The 8,737-nt window shown below is 41.1% G+C and overlaps 1 pseudogene; it reads left to right on the top strand.

Moving 5' to 3' along the window:
* The first annotated feature begins 468 nt into the window (after nt 1-468).
* Nucleotides 469-1,981, top strand: LOC102853155 (annotated as a pseudogene).
* Nucleotides 1,982-8,737: the final 6,756 nt, after the last annotated feature.

Genomic DNA, 8,737 nt, shown 5'->3' with positions numbered 1-8,737 from the left:
ATTGGGATGGGTGTGTCAGAGTCGGTGCGGTTGGCGCAGGATAGAGCAGGGTTTAGAGCTGTTGTGCATAGAGTCGCTATGAGTCGGAAACGACTCGATGGCACATAACAACAACAACATGGCGCAGTTGTTCATCATCACAGCAATTCCAAGTTACTTCAGTAGAGAAAAGAGACAGATCATCGCTGTATGATTTAAAAGTATGTTCATTCCCAAATCAACTAACCTTTGGCCCGAGGGCTGCAATATAAAAGAAAAAAAATTTTTTTTTAAGATACTCATAAGGACAAGTACTACATAAGACCATTATTGTAAAAATATAAGGATAGGCCTCCCGTGCCGGCCGGAAGAACCGGTGGGTGCTCAGGAAGCACGCAAGGGGCGGGGTGAGTTCCAGTTCCGGTTCCGGTTCCGATTCTTTAAGAAGCTGCAGCAGAGGCTCCGGGAAAGATGGCGGCTCCGGGGAAGATGGCGGACTGGGCAGGCTTCCAGTCTGTGGCTCTGAGCAGTGGCGCGGCGGCCGCCTTGGGCCCAGGCGGGACTCCGGGCCCCCTGATGCGAATGGGCCTGGCGCCGGGTCAAGGGCTGTACCGCTTCCCGATGCCCAGAGCGGCCTATCTGAGACCAGGTATGCTGCCAGGCATAACACCTCAAGGACCTTTCATGGGACCCCCTGGCTATGGGAGGAACCCTTCATTTCGACCTGGCCTGGCCCAGTCAGTGATGGATCAGTCCCGCAAGAGACCTGCACCTCAGCAGATCCAGGAGATTCAGCAACAGGCAGTCCAAAATCGAAACTGCAATGCAAAGAAAAAGAAGATGGCCGACAAAATTATACCTCAGAGGATTCGTGAACTGGTACCAGAATCTCAGGCCTATATGGATCTCTTGGCTTTTGAAAGGAAGCTGGACCAGACTATCATGAGGAAACGGCTAGATATCCAGGAGGCCTTGAAACGTCCCATCAAGCAAAAACGTAAGCTGCGAATTTTCCTTTCTAATACTTTCAATCGGGCCAGATCAGATGCTGGAGACAGGGAAGGGACGGTGGCTTCCTGGGAGCTTCGGGTAGAGGGACGGCTTCTGGAGGATTCAGCTTTGTCCAGATATGATGCTACCAAACAAAAGAGGAAATTCTCCTCTTTTTTTAAGTCCTTGGTGATTGAACTGGACAAAGACCTGCATGGGCCAGACAACCATCTGGTAGAATGGCACAGGACCGCCGCTACCCAGGAGACGGATGGCTTCCAGGTGAAGCGGCCAGGAGACGTGAGTGTACGCTGTACTGTCCTGCTGATGCTGGATTACCAGCCTCCCCAGTTTAAATTAGACCCTCGCCTCGCTCGGCTCCTGGGCATTCACACCCAGACCCGTCCAGTGATCATCCAAGCACTGTGGCAATATATTAAGACTCATAAGCTCCAGGATCCTTACGAGCGAGAGTTTGTCATTTGTGACAAGTACCTACAACAGATCTTTGAGTCTCAGCGTATGAAGTTTACAGAGATCCCCCAAAGGCTTCATGCCTTGCTTATGCCACCAGAACCCATTGTCATTAATCATGTCATCAGCGTTGACCCTGATGATCAGAAAAAGACAACTTGTTATGACATTGATGTGGAAGTGGATGACACCTTGAAAACTCAGATGAATTCCTTTCTGCTGTCTACTGCCTGCCAGCAGGAGATTGCTACTCTGGACAACACGATTCATGAGACAATAGAAACTATCAATCAGCTGAAGACCCAGCGGGAGTTCATGCTGAGTTTTGCCAGAGATCCTCAGGGTTTCATCAATGACTGGCTCCAGTCCCAGTGTCGGGACCTTAAGACTATGACTGATGTGGTTGGTAACCCAGAGGAAGAACGTCGAGCTGAGTTCTACTTCCAGCCTTGGGTTCAAGAGGCCGTGCGCCGATACTTCTAAGTTGCAGCATAGACGACAAGAACTAGAACAAGCTCTGGGAATCCAAAATACATAGGGCCTCATCCACAGCCCTGATTTCGCTGCACCAGTCCTTTATTTGGGCCCTGTGCTTCCTCCCCCATGCCACCTGCCTTGGTCTTGGTTGGGGCCTCCCAGGGAATGCTGCTGGTACAAGGACAAGACCAGGATGAAGAGGAATTCCCGGAATCTAGGGTACTGTCATCGCCAGCAGAGACTGCTCCTGCTATTGATCCTCCAAACAATAGCAGGAGCATCGTGACTCCCTAGCCTCTGCCCTCAAAGCTTCAAGCCCCTCAGGTAGCAGCAAGACTTTGTGATCGTGGCCCCTTGGAGTTAAGATGCTTTTGCATCTATCCAAGAGAACTTCAGATTCTTCCAGGTTGTATCACCCCCAAGTTAGCATATTCCCAGGCTTGCAGACTCAACACAGCAGGGTGGGACACAGCTGGGCACAGAGGGGAGAATCCCATTCAGCATGGGCTCTAAACCCGGAAAACTTGACAGTCCTTGCTTCCTTACCCCTCCTCAGGCTCCTGCGAGCATGTCCCTTTTCCTTATCCTTGCCTGTCCCACACTGGGGACAGCACTTGCTCCCCATTTCCCCCTTCCTGCCATACCCATCCCTTGAAAGGTTCTCCCTGCAGTGGCATTAGATAACCTGTCCCTGGGACAGCTGAGCCCTGACCCAGCTCTTGGCTGGTACCATGAGAAGGAAACTCAGTGCCCTGCAGTGCCCCTGTTGAAGAGAACTGTTTTTATTAACTGAATGATTATGAGGTTTTTTTTTCATGGACCAAAATTTTTTTTGTACTGTCCCCTTATTGATGTCACCCAGTTTTAATAAAAGAATCTTCTGGGAAAAAAAATAAAATAGAAGGATAACCAGAAAAACGTGTTTGGAGATCTAAGGGGGGAAGGGGCGGGAGCAGAGGGGTGAGGATGAGTAGGGGCAAAACCACGGGGGCTGCACATTTCTGTGGGTGGGTGGGGGGAGGATCCTTTGGGGATTGGAAATATGGGGTAATAATGGGCAAGGTTCAGTAATTGATTTTATAAAATAAAATGCATGAGAACTATTGTATGAAACAGTATGAATGAAGAATAGGTTGAAACACAATGTATACAAACTTTATGGGCAAACCAATATAAAATAAATTTTAAAAATGCAAAAAAAGCCAATACTTAAAATTTAAAATACACAATATACTAGGACTCTTGAGGAATGTGTGAAAACAAAAACACATTATTTTTTTAAAAAAAGGAAAAGAGAATCATATTTCTTAAGGCTATTAAACGTCTCAGTTGACTCCATGTCTTAAGTTTTTTCCTTTCTTTTTCTCTTTTGATGTTGCACTGCAAACTCAAAGTTCAGCAGTTCGAATTCAGCAGCTCCTACAAGGGACAAAGCTGGACTCTCTCTTCCTGTAAAGAATTACATGCTCAGGAAAACAATCAAGGGTCACTATGAGTTAGAATTGACTAAAAGTGTGTGAGTTTTGTTTATTTGGGTTTTCAGTCCTTTATCTTTGGAAAAAGCTAGGGAAGCATCTCTTTTTCTCTCTGCCTCTCTCTATGCATTTATATATAGACACTGTCTCTCTGTCTTAATAGATGTTGTTGTGTGGTGTGCTGTCAAGCCAGAATTGACTCAGAACTGACTCTTCAGAAGGTTTTCAGGAGCAGTAACTGCACAGGAGATAGCCCATCCTTCTCCCATGGAGCGGCTGGTAATTCCAACCACACACTTTTGGGAGCGCGGTGCAGCTTCTTAACCCAAGGGCACCAGAGGCCTACAAGGTTTCTTAGGTAATACTTATTGAGGGAAGTCATTCCTTCTGCAGACTTGGTAGGGGGTTAAAACAGCTGACCTTTCGGTTAGCAGCTTAGTAGCCAACCACAGACTATAGAAATAATTTCTCATATCCATTCAGCACATGAGTTTTATACTGAAAATATGCCATAATTTTTATTATGGAGCTCATAATTCCATCTTAACTATATCACTGAAGGATAATCTTAGCTTAATCTTATCTTTAGGTAGTTTGTCACATAAGGAGGTCTGGTAGTCTAGTGCATAAGGAGATGTACTGTTAAGCCCCAAGAGGCTTCTCTCTGGTGGTTCAAATTCATTGGTTTCTATGAGATAGAAAGATTAGAAGTCTCCTGTTTCAATTTACAGCCTCCAAAAACCCACTGGAGGTCAACTGTGATTTGGTTACAACACAACAGCAATGAATTCAGTTGAGCTAGATTATTTACTGAATAATATTAACTGAATAATTACTGTCATAAGAGCATTTGGAGGAACAAAGTCTTAGGTTGACTCCAGTATTAGGTCTGTCTTTTACTTGGATGTAAATTCCTGATATTAGTCCCTAACCTTATAGATGCTCAGAGATGAAAGAAGAGCATGTGTATAAAATATTTATGTGCAGTAACTACAATCTGACTCACTTCGAAGACATTTGAACTTTAAGATAAATGTTTGTTGTTGTTGCTCCATCGAGTTGGAACTGACCCATAGCTGACCCTCCCGGGGGTTTTCAGAGACAATTAATCTTACAGGAGGAGATTACCCCACCTTATTCTTTGAAGCAGCTGGTGAATTTGAAACCACCAGCCTTAAGGTTTGTGGTGTTGTTTATTACCACTAGGCAACCATATCATATCTATAAATATTTAAAACATAGATATTAAAGCAATGGAAATTAATTTGGCTGAAAAAGATAAACCTTCCATCTCACTGGATGGAGAAAAAAAAGAAAGAGCTGAATATCTTATTAAAAAAAAAAATAAAACATCCAAAAAAGAAAAATAATGAAACATCCATTTAATTAAGAGTGAAGACTATGAATCTTCTTAATATCTCAACATCTACTACTATGACAATCACATAATCAACATTCATAAGCATTGATGATTATATGGTTATTTAATTTCTGAAACTGAGGCTTCCTGACATTCAGTTCTGCACCCAAAAAATTAAAATGAAATAAAAAATCCTTTTACTTTAAGCTTATTCATGGAAATGTTGATCTAGGCAAATTTAAATTCTTCTTAGATGTTTTAATATGCTGCTTTTCATACTGCCTGGACTGAGTTGGTAGGAACTCACATAAATATTAATTGTTGGAAAGGAAGTGAGGACTTTAGTTAAATAGTTAGGAAGTGAGACAGCGCTTTACTGTGACTACCCTGCTGGGTGGGAGATATATGGCAGGGCACAGGCACTGTGTTTATGCATTTTAAATTACTTTCTTTACAACTTTACACTAGGGGGAATATTATCTCTGAGTCAAACTGAGCAGGATATTCTAACCCAGTGTAGTGAAATTGAGATATCTCAAACAGGCACCTTAGTCCTTGAACTTGGCTATAGCTAATTATGCAGAAATAAATCCCACAATGAATTACTCTGACACTCAATGTTTACGAAAAACCTTATCAAGAGAGCATGAACAAATATGATTTGCAAACCCACTTAAATAGCTTAAGTTGTAGAGTCCCTGGCGTTAATTTTAGTAGCAGCATTGGCAGCTGGTAGGGAGAAATAGTCTTGTGGCTTACAGATGTGAAATATCATAGAAAACTGACTGGTTTCTTTTGGCAAGATAACATCAGAATTTCCTAATAAATGAATTCTGGTTTGTTTTTCTTTAGCCTATTTTATTTTAGAAATAATCATTAATGTATGCCAAAAATATGGGTTTTATTTCCACTCTTTCATTTGCTATTCTCTCTTGTGTCAATGACAAAATGTACTTGGAACACATTATCTCTGTCTGACAATTATGATGAAAAGTATAACATTATCTTTTAACTTAACATTTATGAAACAATTTGCTATTGGAATGGGGTGAAACAATAATTTGCAGCCTGTAAACTGTGCTAACTGCTTGAAAATGCATACAATTTAGGACCTGACAAGTTTAATTCTCAAACAGAGAAGGTGCATTGTGATGTTTTGGCAATAGTTAAATATTCAATCATTCCTCTGCCTGTCTGTGAAAAATGTTTTAATATCATCTTGCTCCAGCTTTTGAACTCCTAGGGCTAGGAAAATCCAGAATTCCATTGACCTACTGTCAGTGGGTCTGTGTGAATACAGTGGATGGAAATAATGTTGGCTTCAATATTTTGATTGACCTGGGACGTAGTAAAAAGGCATTTTATCATATAAATAGCATCCTGCAGAGTCAAATTATACTACTGGAGTCCATTCGATTTACTCATATTAACTGCTGGTCATACCACTGTAAAAATAGTCTCCTGATTACATGCTGTTGTTGTTGTATACTATCAAGTCAGAACTGACTCATAGCTGACCTTCCAATCAGTTTTCAGAGGCAATCAATCTCCAGGGAAAAGATTGCCTAACTTTCTCCCACAAAGCAGCTAGTGAATTTGAACTTCAGACCTTTGTGTTTACAGCATAATTCCTTAACACTAAGCCAAAAGAGTTCCCTTCTTTTTTCATGTTGTTACGTACTGTCAAGACTCATTAACAAGCTATGATATGCAGATAACACAGCCTTGTTTGCCGAAACTGAAGAAGACTTGAAGCACTTGCTGCAAAAGGTCAAGGACTATAGTCTTCAATATGGATTGAAGCTCAACATCAAGAAGACAAAGACTCTCACCACTGGACCAATTGTCAGCACCATAATAGATGGAGATTGAGATTGTTAGTGATTACAATTTACTCAGATCCACAATTGACAAACTTAACACCCGCAGTCAGGTAAAAAAAAAATGAATAGTATTGGGAAAATCTGCTGTCATGTACTTTTCCAGAGTGCTGAAGAGCAACAATGTCAGCCTAGATACAAAGGTGTGCCTAATCCAAGGCATGGTATTCTCAATTATTTGTTGTGCTTCAGAGAGCTGGACAATGACTAAGGATGACAGGTGCTGGAGAAGAGTCTTGAATGTACCATGGATTACCAAGAAAACGAAAAGGTCTGTCTTGGAGAGGGTGAAACCAAGTCTATCTTTTGAGGCTAGGATTTTGCATCTCTGCCTCACTTACTTTGGGCATGTGGCCAGGAGAGATCGGTCCTTTGGAGAAGGACATCATGCTCAGAAGGGTGAACAGACAGCACAGGAGAGGGAGACCCAGGATGAGATGGATTGATGGCAGTAACAGTGATGGAGGTTGGTGTGTCAAAATTAGTGAGACTTGCTCAGGACAGGGAAGGATTCAGAGCTACTGTATATTGGGTTGCTATACATCACAGGCAACTCAATGGCATGTAACAACATGACAGGTTTGGAAGCAGGAGTGGCATCTACTTCCTAAACAACATGTCTCGGGAAAATCTATGAACTTTGATAAATATTGATAGTTGTTGAAGGGCTTCAGGCCTTTTGGTCACTATGAGTCGTGTTTGACTTGAAGGCAATCAACAACAACAACAGTTATTTAAATGGAATTAATCATATTTGCTCTATTGGTTCAGTTAAAATCTGAAGTCATAGTTTGGTCAATGAAGTATTTATCAAAATTAAACACAAGGATATTCACTATTCTCTTCATGACAGGTAAAACTAGTAAATACAATTGAGTATTTTAGAGTTTTAATCCAATATTCAGTAATTAAAATATCACTTTATAGTTAGGTTTCCAGAACCTATCTAAACAAGAATAAGCACCATAGAGCAGTTCTCACTTATTACTGTTGATTTGGAGCTAACACAATAGGTGACCTTTCAGTGAGTTTTGCAGAAGCTGAAAATGACAAGGGTGAAGATTTTCCATCTTCCTTTCACAGAGCAGCTTGCAGATTCAAATGGCCAAAGAGATACCACCTCTGTGTTAGCAGCTATACTTCCTACAGAGGATGTCATCGGAGCTCTTTGTTGCTGGTCACTGGTGTCATCAAGTCGAGTACCACTCATAGTGACCCTATGAACAACAGATTAGAACTCTGTCGTATCTTGAGCCATCCATACAATCTCTGACACACTCAAAATTATTTCTACAGTAACAATGTTAACTCGCTTGAGGGTATGCCTTTCTTTCAGTATCTAGCCACCTTTCCAAGAAAGATGTCTGTCTCCAAGTAATAGTCTTTCCTAGTAACACGCTTTGCCTTTAAGAAACAATCTGGCTACATTTTCTCTAAGATGTATTTATTTGTCTGCTTTTCAGTCCATAGAACACTCTTCTCCAACAAAAGCATTATTTTACTTCTGTCATCCTTATTCATCTTTTAGCTCTTAGCTGAATAACTAGTGATTAAACTATCTGCAATGAAAGAATCTGGAATGAAATGAAATGATAGGATGATATACATATTGCTAATTACTTTTTAGCTTTGGTGTCTGTATTCTTCCTTATGTATCGTTGTTTTAATTAGTACAACACTTGTCTGTTTGCTAGCTGTACTGTGGTACATGTGGGTGTTGTAATGTTAAAGGCTGTGCCACTACTGTGTCAAATTCCAGAGGGGACATCCATGGTGAACAGGTTTTAGTAGAGTTCTTGGATTAAGACAGACTAGGAAAAAAGATTAACCATTTCTAAAATAATAGTAATCCTCTGAAAATCCTATGAACAGTAGAGAAAATGAATAGTTATAGTACTAGAAGTAGGGACCAGATGGGAAGTCAGTATAAATGATGTGAGCTCCTTAAAATGCTATTAAGTGGTTAATATTTATAAAAGTACTAGTAAAAATTATAAACTATATTTTTATTTAATTTACTATTTCAAAGTATATCTGAAAAAAAAGGAGTTCTGATGGCATAGTCTGTAGCAACTTTAACAGCTGACCCTCAGGCTTCAAGT

The sequence above is a fragment of the Elephantulus edwardii genome, unplaced genomic scaffold, assembly GCF_000299155.1.
Source record: "Elephantulus edwardii isolate Elephantulus edwardi_28Jun2011 unplaced genomic scaffold, EleEdw1.0 scaffold00042, whole genome shotgun sequence".
In the NCBI taxonomy this organism is placed as follows: domain Eukaryota; kingdom Metazoa; phylum Chordata; class Mammalia; order Macroscelidea; family Macroscelididae; genus Elephantulus; species Elephantulus edwardii.
The sequence above is the reverse complement of the archived record's forward strand: the minus strand, read 5'-3'. Positions and strand labels throughout refer to the sequence as shown.